Source organism: Notamacropus eugenii, chromosome 5 (assembly GCF_028372415.1).
Source record: "Notamacropus eugenii isolate mMacEug1 chromosome 5, mMacEug1.pri_v2, whole genome shotgun sequence".
Classification (NCBI taxonomy): domain Eukaryota; kingdom Metazoa; phylum Chordata; class Mammalia; order Diprotodontia; family Macropodidae; genus Notamacropus; species Notamacropus eugenii.
Window position 1 is genome coordinate 112,475,303 of NC_092876.1, and position 14,151 is coordinate 112,489,453.

The 14,151-nt window shown below is 37.2% G+C and overlaps 1 protein-coding gene across 2 annotated transcripts in view; it reads left to right on the plus strand.

Moving 5' to 3' along the window:
• The window catches only part of GRM5 (glutamate metabotropic receptor 5), a 661,865-nt gene that overhangs the window by 440,332 nt on the left and 207,382 nt on the right, over window positions 1-14,151 (plus strand). The gene's annotated exons all lie outside the window — the stretch shown is intronic.

A 14,151-nucleotide genomic window follows, 5' to 3' on the forward strand; every position in this document is an offset into this window, starting at 1 on the left:
GTTTGTGATCCAATGCTATTTTTCCTCCCGTAGGACAGTGCTTCCAATATGCGAAGGTTATGCTTGTATGTAGGGATTTGACTTATGAATTAAGTAGAGAATTTGGTAGTACATTTTGTCTTGGATTAAAATGTAAGTGGAGTTCCATTATGTATACCATGGTATTTTGACCTGTTTATATTTCAGTTAGTTGCCTACAGTTTGCCAGATTTCACAAATGTGCTTCTGTCCTCCAAACTAGTTGTTTGTATATGTAAGATAGACTGTGCACCATATGTGTGACATGTACCACTCGTACCTCTTTTGAATAGGGGAGAAGGTAGGAAGATATAATGAAAAAATCTTTACAAGGACACAGAGATTCCCCCTAAACACATATGAACAAAATAGAACACCCAATTCAAGGAGATTTTACTTTTGTCAAATGTGTATAATAAAGAGTAGGAGAAGGGACAAAGTAAATGAGGAAAGTTGACTCTCTTAGCTTAGCTTTTACTTTCCAACAAAAATTCTTTTGTGTACAAGGTCAGAGAAGTCCTTGGAAATGACTCAGGGGTGGGGAACCAAGGGTCTCAAAGCCACATGTGGCTCTCTGGGTCCTCAGGTGCAGCCCTTTGACTAAATTCAAACTTCACAGAACAAATCCCCTTAATAAAAGGATTTGTTCTATAAAACTTGATTTCAGTCAATAGGCCACACCCAAGGACCTAGAAGGCCACATGTAGCCACATGGCTGCAGGCTGCCCACTGCTAGAACCCAGTGTGATATACAGGTATGGAACAGGGGGTTATTGTATCTATCTAAGCATAGGAGTTAAAGATGAAAGCAACAGCAATCTTAACCTAAGCTTTTGTTAGCTGAGTGTGGTATCCATGGTGAAAGAGTGGTCAGCCTGTTCTTACTATGGAGACATTCTAACCACTATGCTCTACCAGACTGAAGCAGAGAAGGCTTGGAGGTGACCTTCTGATTCCCAGAAGCTGGTAGTAGCAGAAACTACATCTAGCAGGTTTCTTGAAAACATTTAAGACACTGGATATCAAAAGAGGGAAGCTCAGATGAAACTAAATGCCCAATAGATGTTGTCATCACCAAGAGACTATCAGGAAATAGTAGAGCAACATGACTTATGGAGATGCTACATCCAGCAGGGGAGTAGCCCAGTGAGAGCAGCACAGTAGCATCACCAGAAGATGTTAATTTTTTTATAAGGCTGGCAACTGAGGTTACCTCTCCATTCATGTGCCATAGCTATACCTATGAAGCTCTTATTCATGATCCTCATATGTGCTTATTCTTCCCATTAATGATATGCATATTTATGAGAACATGGATACCATGTTTTATGGGGTGAAATGTTCTATTTTTATCATATATATATGCGTATATAATACTGTTATATTAAATGTCTTTTCTTAAAACTAATTATGTCCTCTAACTAGATAAAAGAGTAATACCAAAAGTGCGGAGTTCTAGGGTAACAATTTTGAGTGAATTTAGATCACAAGGTATTTGAACATAGGATAGCTGTTCTGTGGTCCCATGTATGAGAGGGATGCCCTAGGTGTTATGTATCCAGTAAGCTACATAGAACAATGGAAAAGGTTTTGGATTTAGAGTCAAAACCCTAAGTTTTAAGCTAGGATTTATCTACTTACCATCTGTGGGACCTCGGGCAAATCACTTAATCTTTTCTTGACTTTAACTTTCTTGACTTTTACAGCATCAGTTCAACTATCATCATTTTTTATATGTGGGAATGGGTTTAGTTAAACTGATACTGAATACTTGATATATTCTAATCAATAAGCGCTACCTAAGGCCTTTCTGGTGCCTCCTGGTAGAGTGGAGGTGACTTAGTGTTCCCTAAAAAAATGGATTTTTATTATAAGGATAATGGATATAGCTTTGGCTAGAAAAAGCTACAAACACAGACTTAGTGATGGATGGTCTATCGACTAAAAAAAAACTAGGTAAATGTAGACAGAATATTCCCCAGCAAGTTGGTTACAAAGTGTTGACCCTTTTCAACCACAACAATTCATATAGATTGCCTTCCAAGATATGGGATCAAAGATTTAGAGCTGGCAGGGGATCTGAGACATTTCATAGACCAATCCCTTCATCTCACACGTTAAGAAACCAAGGCCAAGAGGGCTAAAGTGATTGTCCCAAGGTCACACAGGCAGTAAGTAGTAGATCCTGGATTCAAATATAAATTAAAATTCATAGTTCTTTTAATTTCAAATATTGTTTTTCTTTGTCCCCTCATTACAACATGACTTACTAAAAGGCTTGCCATCAGTTTCAGTAAAGATATCGCGTTGTTACCTATGCAAGGGAAGAATTTGATTCCAGGTCTATATACAAAACTAATACATTTGCTGGAGTTATCCATTTTAATTGCCACATGCTGTTCTTAAGATTTATAGCCTTTTACTGATCAGTGAAAACACTTATATGTTTATATCATAACAAGGTCATTTCCAATAAGCTGTGTTGTTTGCTCAATGGTGAGCTGCTCAGGGAGGTCATAACATGCTTCTTAGCACCTATTCATCTTGGTGAAATAGCCAGGGCCACACATTCCCATGAACTTTATAAAGACTATACCTCAAACAAGGACAAAAGCAAATCATAAAATTCTGAATTAATAGAAAACATCCCATTAGCTGACTTAGTGCTGATTATGTCAATGTCTTAGAATAAAATAAAAATAATGTAAAATGTGGCCCATGAGATGACAGATACTTTATTGTACCAGTCTGATCACCTAGACCTTTTTCCACAATTCAAATGTAAGTTTTTCAAAAGCAGGGACATTTATATTTCTAATTCCTCAGGCAAAATAATGCCTAATTTATCTAGAGACTTCTTGTGTTTCTCTACCTAAATAATGTGATGATATAAAATTAGGAAATTAATGAATATTAAAATTAGGACTGCATACTATTTTATTTTGGCTAAAACAATTGTGTAACATTATATGTATACATACATACATATAGGCATGCATATACATATATGTACATATACATATGTTGTATGTACATGTATGTATATTTGTATGTATATATATATACACATATATATGATAGGAAAAATGCATTGCAATGAGTGAAGTATTTTGTATAGCACCGTATATCAAAAGAACACTTTTTATTCATTTTAAATGTTAGATTAGTTTTTTTTAATTCAATGACCTTGAATTCTTAGAAAAAATAAGTCATAAGATATTGAAATCATAGGTTTAGCACTATAAGTGAGCTTTGAAATGATTTAATCTAGTCTTCTCATTTTACGTATGAGAAAACTGAGATCAACAGACTGAAAGACAATTGTCCAAAGTCACACAGGTAGTGATAGAGCCAGAATTCCAACTAAAGTCATGTCCACATTTGAAGTTCTTTCCACTGAAATGCAGCAGAATTTAAAATTTAACCAAAGCATAGCACATCAGTATTTTACAAAATTTTAAATTAACAAAGCACCAAAAGCTTAATCATTCACTGTGAGATCGAAGGATAATAGGACTTGCCATAGATTCTCTACTGAGCTATTACCATAATATGTTACATTATAAATTGCATCAAATCCTCTTTCATTTTACAAAAATAAGTTACATTGTGTCCTATAATCCAAGTTGCTAAAGTATATACAGTAATGTTTCCTTTTATCATGATCCTAAAATTCCATGCCACATGGATGAGTCAATAGAACAAGGCAGATTTTTTATGAGTTTTATCAATAAACAGACATCTCAGATCAAATTATTTTATCATAGGGTTCCTATTGCAGGAAGTAAGAAAGTTCTGTTGTCCATATTCCTGGGTGATAGGGGGTTTTGACCTAGCATGGATAGGTTGGAGGTCAGAGACTAATACACAGGCCTAAGGAGTTATGTGAGGAAGAGCCTATCGGAGAGGAGAACATGGAGTCACATTGCTGTGGGAAGTAAGGAAGTTCTGCTGTCCACATTCCTAGGTGATAAGGGTTGTGACCTAGCATGGACAGGTTGGAGGTCAGAGACTAATGAGCAGGTCCAAGGAGCTGTGTGAGGAAGGGCCTATCAGAGAGGAGAACATGGAGTCACATGACCAGCATGGTGTTGCAGGAGATCCAAAGTTCAGAAAACAGTGTAAGAAGCCCTCATTTTCCTGCACGTGTTGTAGTCTTTCCTGTAACCTTAATGGGGAGGTTACCCTTCCATTCCTGAATGGACGTAAAGATTAATAAAGGCCTTCCTAATTTCACAACAAGTCTTGTTCTTTATTTAAGGTGATCATGTTTCTCCCTGTTGGGGGCTTGTTAGGCTCACTTCTAACAATCAAGGGGCTCGTGGAGGAATCCTTAGCATCAGAAAGGTTAGAATGGAATCTTGCTTGTAGGGAATGGGAGTGCGCCTATTGATTTTTCAGTGGCCCAGACACCCACAGGCCCAGTTCCCCTCTTCTGACTGCTAACTTCTCCAAGACTGTTTGGAATTGTTGTGAACTCAGGAATGCAGCTAAAACAATGGATTGAATGACCAGAGGCAGCATAAATCAAGAACCTTGAGCAAGGGAAGGAAAATCAGTGACTAAGTAATACCTTGTGTGCCTCAGAATCTTAGGCACAACCAGCCCTTTGGGGGCTCTTGGAGTGTTAAGTCCTAAGATGGGGTGTGAACACTTGGTACCAGGGAGGGGATGAATAAGTAATCCTCTGAGTATTCCTTTGGAAGCTGTATGAGGGAATGCTGGCTATATTCCTTCCTCAGTCTGCTCTGGAGAGAGAGAGCAGAGAGAAGGAGCAGGGAGGGAGAATCTAGATAATCTAGATTCTGGAAAGTGAGCTTGTCTAACACTATGTAATGATCAGAAGTGATGACCACTTTTATATTGGTACCAGTTTCAGTTTTTGAAAGTTTTTTTTATATTTTTCATATTTTATCCCATGAAATCATCAAAACAACTCAGTGAGTCAAGTAATATGTCAAATATACAAATTCAGGAAAGAGGTGTCATCTCATCCCTATGTGAGAACATCCTCCACAAGAGCAGATTGTCATCCATCTATGATTTCCAGGTAGAAGCTCTTTGAGGCATATAGATGCTAAATGATCGTATCCAAGGTCACACTGTTAGTATCAGACATAACTTGAATTCAGGTCATCTTTACTTCAAACCTAAAACTCCATACCACTTTATCTCTTCAAAAAAAGGTGATACCAATGTTGGTAAGTGACCACAATGTAGAGAATCATAATTGACATTTCTATAGCCCTTTAAGATTTTTAAAATATACTGAGACTTTATGATTCATCTTGAGCTTGTAATGAACAGAAACCCTAGATATTTTTTCTATGAACTATTGTCTAAATATACCTCTCTATCTTGTACTTCTGCAATTAACTTTTTGAACCCAAGCATACAAGCTCACATTTAATCTCCATTTCATTTCATTTTATACAAATTTGTCATTGCTCTCTAGCCTATACAGAGCTTTTGGGAGCCTGATTCTGTGATCCACCATGAATATAATGTATTAACATTCATCTCAATGGCCCTGCAACAATGAAAGTGTCACCCCCATCCCTACCATGCACATAAATCAAGTTTTACTCAAATGGTTTCAGGGTACTGGTTATATTCCATTATAATGCTTTTCAGATAAGGATGCCAGAACACGCATGTTGTAACTCTTAAATAAATATAGAATTAATCAAATACTCTATCCCTCATTTATTCTATATAAATTAGTTTTTAATGTCAGCAGAAAATTCTTTGATAAAAGCATACATAGCTAGTTGTTTTCCACACTATTTTTCATTGTATCTATAATCAAAAGTAATCAATAGAATAATATGGCTCTAACCTCCGACCGTGACATTCAGCTTATTCATCTGTATCAGGTCTTCTTAAAACTTTTTTCCACTTGGGAACCCTTCAGCACTTCTTAAACTGTGGCTCATGACCCCATATGGGGTCACCACCACATAGGTATTCTTCTACATGAAAACAAGCAAAACAGGCAAGTTCAGAGAGAATAATCACCAGTGAATTGGTGGTTGAATTACCACTGATTGCTTGTTACCAAAAGGGTGAGAAATGCCTCCAGCCTATATTCTTCTGGAGGAATGCAACAGATGCACTGAGCAAATATTAAATATAAATGTATAAAAGTATATTTTGTGCATAATAAACGCACAACAAATGTTAAATATATAAAAAGTAAATACGAAATAATTTCAGAAAAGAGAGTGGTGGGGGCATCATAAAAAGTTTAGTGTAAGAAGTGATAGACACAACCTGAGAACTGAAGAAAGTTAGAGATTGCAAGAGGCATAAGATTACATGAGAAGGAAGAACGTTCTAAGCTTAGGAGACAGCCTGTGCAAAGTCACAGGAGTAGAGAAAGAAGGATGAATTCAGGGAATAAAAATTAGGCCATTCAGTTCATGTAGAAGATAATGAGGTCTTGAACTAATATTGTGACATATAAATAGAAGGGGACTCATGTGAGAAATGTTGTGAAAGTCAAATCAGGAAGGTATTAATTGCTGATGTCTAGTTATTAGGGAGAGTAAAGACCGAGGGGCTTGAAGAGTAAACATTCGGGGGCTTAGAAGAATAATGGTGCCCTCCAAAGTAATAAGGAAGTGAAGAATTAGGGAGAAAATTAATGAGTTAACGAGTTCTCTTTCCCACCTGTTTAGATTTAGAAGAGCAAGCCAAGTGCAGATGTCCAGCAAACATTTGGAAATATGGGACTGGAACTCAGAGGAGAGACAATGGTTGGATATTTACCTTTAAGAGTTATCTTCATGGAGATGACATTTAAATTCATGGAAATTAATGATACCATTGAGAAAATATAGAAAAAATAAGAGGAAAGGACCCAGAACAGAGGTCTGGGGTACACCCACATATACAGATCAGGACATAGGTGATGAATTTGAGAAGGAGATGGAGAAGGATCTGTCTTAAGGGAAGAAAGAGACAGAGAGGATCCTTGAAAACTGTGAGAAGAGAGAGAATATTCAGAAAATGGGGGTAGTCATTACTGTCATTGTTTTGGAGATGTCAAAAAAATTACAAGTGATAAAAAACCAGCAAATTTAGCCTAAAGGTCATTGGAAACCTTAAAGAGAATGTTATCAATCAAATAGAGATGGGGGGGGGGGGAAGGCAAGTTATATATTACCAAAGAAGTCTGGTAAAGGACAAAAGTTGAGACAGTGAGAATGGACAGCTTCTTCCAGTAGTTTAGGTACAAAAAAAGAAGGAGAGGTATAGAATACTGACATAGATAATAGTTGATCCCTATCATTGTAGAGATAGAAGAAAGATGAGCCCAAGAAGTTGTCCTAGGGCCTCTACATTTGTACATAGGATACAGATGATTATCTCAACAGCATAGGTTAAGTATGGGTGCTAGATGTGTGATTTCATTGGTATGGAGAACTCCCAGGTGAAGATACTTTGTCACCCAGTTATCTGTCTACTGTACCACCTAGCTACTATCTCGAAAATTCTCAACAATAAATAGGCAAGTTGCTGACCCATACCAGTAGAGGTAGTTCTCAAATCAGTAGTTCTCTACACAGATGAAATCATAGTTCTAGACACTACCCCAACCCATCCATGATTATTGCCATTTTATACATTTCCATGAGAAATAACTCACATCTTCTATCTACTTTTCTCCTCCTCACCTTCATTCAGCACAATCATAGATAGGAGTTACAATTGGGGAATGGCAGAATAAATTGTGGTATATGAATGTAATGGAATACTATTGCACTATAAGAAATGATGAACAGAAAGACTTCAGAGAGGCCTGGAAAGAGTTATATGATCTGATGCTGAGTGAAAGGAGCAGAACCAGGAGAACTCTGTGCACAGCAATAACCACAGTGAGCGAGAGTTTTTTTCTGGTAGACTTAGTACTTCATTGTAATGCAAAGACTTAAAAAAATTCCCAGTGGTCTCTTAAGGCAAAATGCCTCCCACATCCAGAGAAAGAATATGCAATTCAATTGCAAAATATAGCAGATCATTTACTTTTGTTATGACGTTTTGGTTTCCTTTATGATTTCTCCCATTCATTTTAATTCTTCTATGCAACATGACTAAGGTAAAAGTGTATTTAATAGGAATGTATGTGTAGAACCTATATAAAATTATATGCCATTTCAGGGAGGGAGGAGGGAAGGGAGAAGAAGGGGAGAGGGAGGGGGAAAAACAATCTAAGTTATATGGAAGTGAATGTAGAACACTGAAAACAAATAAAGTAATAAAAAAAGATAGGAGTTTCAGACGATAAGGCATTGTATGGATAAGAACAGGAAATAATGGGCAATGTTTTTATATGAATAGATCCATTTATTGGAGATAGGGAGAGGAAGGAAACTGATTCCCAGAGAGTGGAAGAGACTCTCCTAAGGTAGCATAGACATAAGTAGTATTTATCAGAGCCAGGATTTGAATTGAGAACTCATAAATCCAAATTCATCAAGAAAATGATGAAATCAAGTAACTCTTTCCATTTTCCATTAATTTATTCATGGCACTATGCTGTTTCCCACCAAATTTTTTTTAAAAGGACTTTTGTAATTCTATAAATTCTACTATTTTCTTATCTGTATGGGATAGGGGAGAGGGAATATGGGAGGTGACTAACAAGGATCACTATAAATACCCTAGATCTCATATGATTACTTTAGAAAGGCACATGCAGTCCTAAAGTTAGGCCAACACGGAAACATCTATCCTTTTAGTTCACCCAATCTTAGAAAATGAGCAAAAAGCCCACTGGGAGAATGGCAGGAGACTGTACTTGTTTATCATTCATGCGATGTCTCATTAGTTACTGCTCTCCCTCAGTGAGGCTCAGCAAGGATGCCTTATTAGTGATGAAATCAAGTGCATGACAAGCAATCAGGAAACATCCTCTGCCTTACAGACACCCACGCCTCTACTTAGAGTTTCACAAGGCCATTAATGAACCCCCATATGCATTCAACATCACTAGTCTTATGCACTAGTCTCTGGAGGTCTCTGGAACCACTTATGTAGTTATGACTCATTGTCATAAGGAGTCAAAGGGCAAATACCTTGGAAAACAAAACAACAATTTCATCGTTCCCCTAGGTACAGACAAAAACTGACAAAGAAAAGACAGAGGCTTTTGTGTGTTTAACTCAGTTATCCTCCACTCCAGATCTATTCTGATGCCTTATTGTGGCTGGCAAATGCCCTCAGATTCTCAAATCAGTCTTGTACCAGGTCCTACCAAGTGGGGAAGTCTTTCAGGAAGGGTCTGGCTATGGACCATGTTTATTTGTTTGTTATCAGTACAAGATCCACCCTACATAAGTTTCCAGAAACTCTTTACCAAATTGGCTGGTGCTGGATTTTTTGGCCCTAGCAACACACAGTGACTATCTACTGAGGCCTAGAGAATTGTGATTTGTGAAGGTTCAGGCAGGCCCCACATTAGTAGAACCATGATCCTTTGAAGAAAAGAAAATATTCATTAATTAAAAAATACTACCTATAATATGCAAAGAAGAAGAGGACCATAATAAACAGAAGACCTTGGGGTCAGGAAGACCTGGCTTCACTTTAGGGCTCCAGGACACCTAAATGGCCTAGTGATCCTGAGAAAGTCACGTTACCTTGATGACTTAGGAAACTATCAGTTATGAAATAGCTACTGACTTGTACCGGCAGAAATGGTTGGCTTACTAAGAGTTTCCAGGGTCAGAGAAATCTCAGATCTGTTTTTTTTAATGAATAAAGTGAATAAACAACTATAAATAATAATAACTCAAATTTATTAAAAAGAACTTTAAGGCTTTTAAAGTGTTTTCCTTCCAATAAGCTTGAAAAGTAGGTAATATAAATATTATTATTCCTATTTTAAAAAGGAAGAAAATGAACATGAAAGAATTTAAATGCCTTTCCCAGGGTCACACTGTTAATAGTCAGCTGATCAAAGATGCAAACTTGATTCCAAGGGCTGTGAGTTTTTCTCCTAAACTGTACTGATTCCTCTTTTCAGTTTTAATGAAATCTGCACCCTTATTATCCTTCCTAAGTGTCCACAGTGCTATGTAGTTTAAAGAAAATGCAGAACGGAATGGTTGATGGATGAGAATGAGGAAAAGCTTTTTGGTACCCTGATGACAAATGTCATATTGCTAAATAGATTGGGCATGATACCTGAGCCATTATGCATATTATAATAATGTGTGTATAGCAGTGACACGAAATCTGATCACAACCCATCTGCAACCCTTTAAGTGCCTAGAAACTGCAATCTTGATAACTGTTAAAATCATTGTTTCAGTGGAGGTATGTTAAACAGAAATAGGTCAGGACAAAGGTGAGGGGTGGGAGCTTTGTTGGCTGTGGCTACTGGCCATGGCCTGGAATTTCAGCTTCCAAGGTGGTATGGAATGGCATAGCACAAATGAAACTGAATTTGGAAAATAAGAAAGCTTGCTTATAAGCTGTGGTTCTGCCATTTGCAATCTGGGTGACCATGTGGAATTCATTTCATGTGTCTGTGCTTCTGTTTCCTCATCTGCAAATTGAGGATACTATATTTATAGATTTTGATTTATTCTGGTTTGGTTCTGTGATCCATACATGAGTTGGTCTGGAGCTAGTCAGTTGGTCTTTCCCAAGTTAAATCACTCATCAATGCTCAGATACACCCCTCAAAGCAGTTTAATCTTTCAAGCAATTTCTCAAAATTGAGGCTCTTCTGCAAATTTGAGATGTTAGTTAGATGTATCTTCAGCTATTGATAACGCATAACTATAGGACCTTGTTCCTCATCTACTGGCGTCATCCAGGTCCTCATGCTTCACTGTACTTTTATCAGTCTCTGACTTGACACATTACCAAACTAGAAGATCTTCCCCTTTGTACTCCATGGTGGAATGGATGAATATAATACATTTTGCCATGGTTTTCCACCACCACCATTTTGTTTCTCTGGAAACTGTAAGCATCCTTGACATGTTTTAGGCAGTCTTCAATATCAAAACAATTCCAAAATCCTTATCTTTCTATATGTTTGCTCCTTTCTTTCCTAACTCAGATGTATGCCAGTGTTATAATGATCCTATCACATGGTGATCCAGACTTTCCATGTTTATCCCTATAAGGACATAGGTCCTATCCTATTTTTGCTGTTCTTTTAATCAAGCCCTCCTCAGAGGACAAGGGCGCATAGGTTCTGGAAATCAATTTGCCATAATTATCCCCTACTGCCAGTATAAAAATGGCAGTAGAAGATATTTTGAGTAATAAACTGGATCTAGTTATTTTTAAAATTCAGATGAGTGGTTTTTTCTGGTCTTGAACTACAAGTAATCACTGAACATCTTCTCAACTCTTTTTTTGCCTCTTTTCAATAATCATATAATAATCCTGCTTTTATCCTCTGGGTTTATTCTTCAAACCCAGAGACCTTTGTATTTACCAAAAAAACAGCCAGATTAGCGGATAGAATACTGGGCTTGGAGTGGGGAAGACCTTAGAAACTCCCGAGCTGTGTTACCCTGGAAGAGTGACAACTCCTATTTGCCTCAATTTTCTCAACTATATAATATAGATCATAAAAGCATCCAGTTCCTCATTTGTGAGAATCAAATGTAATACCTGTAAATTGCTTAGCTCAGTGCCTGGCGCATAGTGGCCACTTAATTAGTGGTTGTTTTCTCCTTTCCTTTCTTCTTTTTTTCCTTTCCTTCCTCTATATTTCTCTAACACCATTTTATCATAATACCTCTCAAATATGCTATTCTCTATATTTTTACTCAAATATTTGTTAGATTGTATTCACCACACCAGTAATGTCAGACTCAGCCCAAATATACAGTCATACAGTAATAAGATAGTAAAGTGACAATTACCTCCTTTGAAGGAGTAGCAAATAAAACATTAAGGCAGATGCACATCTTAAAGGAATAGAAAATGCCATGCACAGGATCATGTAAAGACAGCTACCAGGACTACCTACACATCCCAATAATTAATATATGAATAGTCAGCTGAAATCTGCTAAAGCATTACCAGATGACATCATCCTATCAAGCTTAATACATCAATGAGTAGTATCACTCTTGTGCTCTTTATATTTATTTATAGTTCGGTGATTTGCAGTCAGATGATCTTGTAAGAAAGAAAAATATTCAAAAACAAATGGGAAAAATCACAATGGTAAACTCCACGTGTAGAGGTCAATAAAGTGCGTATATATAATGCTAGGTTATGAAAAGTGAGCTCAGAGACAAATGCACCGTCTTCAGTTCCTTTAATCTGCTGCTGGCACATCTTTAAAAATTTCCTCTCACTGGATTCAAAGACAGTCTAATGCATATGCTTTTAGAATATTCTCAGAAATTACCAAATTTATCAAAACCCTTTATCTAATCAGATTAGCCCCTATGCCAGAGTCAGGGGCATATCTTCACCTACGGCCCAGACTCTTCTTTATTTAACCTCAAACAATGAGTTGAGATAATAAAAAAAAAAGCACTGTTGATATCCATGCAATTTATTAGCAATGTTATATAATGATGAAATGAGAGTAAACCTTTAAACACAGCATCGTCTTACAATGGAGTTCAAAGCCCAATCACCTCTGTTCTCTGGTCAGCAGGGAGAAGAAGAGGTGCTGACTGAACTTTGCTCCCACCAGCTGTCACAGCTCCTGCTCCATTAGCCTGGGCCCAGCTCCAGGTCGCTCCTTTCCTACATTTCTTCTGTCCTCTTCTTCTCTGGTTCACATATGCATCTGCTTTCATTTCCTCTCTTCCCTCTCTACTTCTTGACTTAAAACTCTATTAAAAATTCCCTTCTTCAAGGCCTCTGGAATGCTACGCAAGCTGACCTCTCCTCAGAATGTCTGTTGACATTCCAACTCACATGTCCTCCATTCTCCCAGTTAGGTCTCCCACGTCTCGGTTATTCTATTAAATAAGCAGCATCAGTGGCCAAAATCTCTGTGATTCTAGGTCTTGGCCATCAGTGATATATTTATACCATTTACTTTCCAACGTTGTCAAGAGAAAAAGCACTTTCTGAACCGTAAATGTCTTAGAAATGTCAGTGCTTACTTTCAGAGTTCTCCCTTTTTTCTTCAAATCTATCATGTTCTCTGGCTGAACCCTAAAAGTAACTAGAAATTGTTAATTAGGACATATTTTAAGTATTTGCCATTTTTCTTCACTATAGGACTAGGTTTTTTTGCTTCTTTGTTTGTTTCCTTGAGAAGTAAAAACTTGAGGGAGAAAAAACACCTTGTCTATGATTTGGATGATTTAGCTAATGGACTAAGCAAACACTGCAACAGAGCTGCTGTGCTTCACCTGCCTGACTTAAAAAAATGCTCATCAGGATTCAGTGAAACACACATATAAACAGAGATTCTCCCTTTAAATATGCATACATACCTCTGGGGGCAGAGAGATAGAAAGAGACAGAGACAGAAAGGGAAGGTAGGTGAAGGAAGGATAGAGAGGCAGAAAGGAAATAGAAGTAGAAAATAGTGGAGAACACTGAACTTGGAGCAATCACCAAATTGATAGCTGTGTTACCCTTGGCAAATCATTCAACCTTTCTGAGCCTCAGTTTCCTTATCCAGAAAATGGGAATAATTTTAGCATTCACATCACAGGGTTGTTGTAAAGACCAAATGAGACAGTGTATATAAAAGTGCTTTGCAGTTATAAAGTGCCCTATAAATGTCAGCTAATATGTATCTATATATGTATGTGTGTGTAGAAAGCATATGTAGACAACAATGCAGATATACAGATTTGTGGATTTATACAATATGCATATATATACATGTATACATGTGTATGTATGTATGTGTGTACATATAGATATATGTATATGTACACACAGACAATATTCCTCCAACATATCATTGGTTTGACAGTTTCATTGATATGGGTTTTCCATTTGATGATATAGATGGCATCCTTCTTTGCAGAGCCTGTGAAACTCTTGCCCAAATCCTCCCGTTAATGTGTTGCACAAAATTCAGAAAGCATACTAGGAATCCTTGTTTAATTCTCTTAATGTTACATGGATACCAATGGAGTATGAAAACTGTTCATTGGTCCAACCTTGCTATTGCCATGT